We start from the raw sequence: 3,139 nt of genomic DNA on the forward strand, positions 1-3,139 counted from the left end.
GCTATCGTTCAAATGGCACCTGCAGAGCAGAGCACAGGCTTAAAGCCCTTTTGTTTTTTCAGACCATGGCTAATCAAGTGTAACTGTTAACAACCCCTTCAATTGATTTACCGTTCCCTAGTTTTACATTTATGTGTTAAGTTCAGGTAATGTTCCAGGTGCAATAGACCAAAGTGCATTGAAGTTGAGGCATGAGTTGGCCAGTCCTAGGCTTAAACCATGCCACAGGAGCTTAACGGACCTTGCAACGTTATTAATGGACCGTGCAACATTATTGTCTAAACAATAGGGTACAAACAGGGGGTTGGGATAAGATTGGAACTAGACAGGTCGGTAGGCAGAACGGTCAGAGGTGAAGGCATAGATCTGCATATAATGGATGCTCATTGTAAACAAGGTCTCAATAGACAGAACCAAAAACAGGCTCTGGCTTGTTAGTGACATTATAAGCCAGCAATCGAGCCTTGGCTTTTTGTTGCAGGCTTATAATGGCAATGCTTTTCTACACATCTATTTTTGTTTCTCAATATCCTTGACCAGTTCCTAGTTAGGAAAAAGAGAAGTGAGTGACAGATGGAAAGACAGACACTGTCGAGGTGTATAGGGAGTGGGGGAGCGTCAGAGATGGCTTTGGGAGTCTTCCAGACTGGCTGGAGGAGGCTGCTCTCACTTATCCTGCAAGGTAAGACTGACATCATATTCATCATTATCATACGGAACACACTTTTAGTATGGTATGTGGATAGACATACAAAGTATTGTATTGTAAATCATATTCATGCATTCCTTGTATCCCAGGCTGCTGTGTGGGTGTCCTATGTAGTGACTGGGCTGTGCGTGTCCCCTCCGCTCCCCTGTGTGCCGTGGCCGTCTCGTCTGTGGTTCTCCTCTGCTCCTATAACTACCCTCAGCCCTCCAGGGTGTTGTCTGAGATGTGGTGCCGGGACCAGAGCCACTGCATCACCCCCAGGTACGTGTACCATAGCCAGGGCATCTTCCCTGAGCCAGCCTCCCAGGGCAGAGTGGAGTACCTGGGGAAGGAAGGAACCAGGAACTGCTCCCTGAGGATCTCTGATCTGAGGAGGTCTGAAAGCGGGACATACGTCTTCTATTTTATCACCAACCACCCAGTGGAGAAGCCTCCTGGACAGCCTGGAGTAACCCTGCTAGTGGCAGGTAAGACCACAGTGCTTATTATATGTTGTTTTTTTTTACATGTATTTTGTGTAAATATGTCTTGTGGTCAATGATTATATGTAGATAGCAACTGACCAGTGGCGAGTTAATAAAGCCGCATTGAGTTAATAAAGTGTAACGGCTGTCTTCTGTAGAAATGGACCAAGGCGCAGCAGGTATGTGAATACTCATCTTTAATTAAAATAAAGAAGTAAAGCATCCACTTAACAATGCAAACAAAGTGACAACAGCTACAGTTCTGCAGGCTAGAAACGCAGTGCAAAAACAACCACCCACAACCCCAAAGAAAAACACACACACCTATATAGGACTTCCAATCAAAGGCAACTATACACACCTGCCTTCAATTGGAAGTCCCAATCATCCACCCAACATTTAACCAACACAAACATGCCACGTCCTGACCCAACTACACCCTCTACTGGTCAGGACGTGACAAAAAGCCTCATACAAACACCATGTGTTTCTTGAGTAAGGCAGCTCCAAAATGCAGGTGTTTCGGCCTAGCTCTGTGCTTTGTAAATCCGGAACTCGGTCCTCTTTCTAGAGCTACGACCTGAAGATCACTGACCTCATCATGATTCAACTTTTTTGTTGTTGTTAAGATCCCAGTTGGAATTTTCTGTATTTTATTAAGATCTCAATAGCTGTTGCAAAAGCAGCAGCTACTCTTCCTGGGGTCCACAAAAAACCTGAAACATGACATAATACATTAACATTAATAGACAAGAACAGCTCAAGGACAGAACTACATACACAGTTGTCTTGAAAGCACCTTAAATCCAGAGAATGTCAGACTTTGATGACAAAGTTCGATGACAAAATTTGCCCACGAAGGACCGCCGCGCCACCTTCCTGTTCAAGTGAGCACAGCACAACAAGGTGAGCTCAGAAATGTATTGTATGCTGCTGCATAAATGATGTAATATGCCAGGGAGATATGTATACTGCCAATGTTCTGAATTCTGTCGCTGTACATTTCAAAAGTGCTGAACAAATAGTTATATTGACTACGTCCATCCTAGCTCGCTCATTAATGAGAAAATTAGTAATTATTGAGACATTGACACACTTTCTGGGGAAGTGTAAGAACACTATGAGAGTCTCTCTGAATCATGTGATAATACTGAAATGAGGAAGCAATGGCTCCTCTCAGAGTGACTCAGAAATTACGGTGACATTAATTTCAGTGGAACCTCTGAGGTTTGTGGTCAGACCTGATCTCTGTGAAGACAAGCTGGAAGCTGACCACAACTTCAACAGCTCTCCTATTCTCTTAGGTCAAATAGTTACACACTAAATGTACAGTACCAGTCAAAAGTTTGGACACACCTATTCATTCAAGGGTTTTTCTTTATGTTTACCATTTTCTACATTGTAGAATAATAGTGAAAACATCAAAACTATGAAATAACACATATGGAATCATGTTAAACATAAACATATATTTTATATTTGAGATTCTTCAAAGTAGCCAGCCTTGATGACAGGTTTGCACACTCTTGGCATTTTCTCAACCAGCTTCATGAGGTAGTCACCTGGAATGCATTTCAATTAACAGGTGTGCATTGTTAAAAGTTAATTTGGGGAATTTATTTCCTTCTTATTGTGTTGGAGTCAATCAGTTGTGTTGTGACAAGGTAGGGGTGGTACAGAAGATAGCCCTATTTGGTAAAAGACCAAGTCCATATTATGGCAAGAACAGTTCAAATAAGCAAAGAGAAACGACAGTCCATCATTACTTTAAGACAGGAAGGTCAGTCAATCCGGAAAGTTTCAAGAACTTTGAACGTTTCTTCAAGTGCAGTCGCAAAAACCATCAAGCTCTATGATGAAACTGGCTCTCATGAGGACTGCCACAGGGAAGGAAGACCCAGAGTTACTTTTTCTGCAGAGGATAAGTTAATTACAGTTACCAGCCTCAGAAATTGCAGCCCAAATA

The sequence above is a fragment of the Salmo salar genome, chromosome 05 (genome assembly GCF_965601325.2).
Source record: "Salmo salar chromosome 05, fSalSal1, whole genome shotgun sequence".
Lineage (NCBI taxonomy): Eukaryota > Metazoa > Chordata > Actinopteri > Salmoniformes > Salmonidae > Salmo > Salmo salar.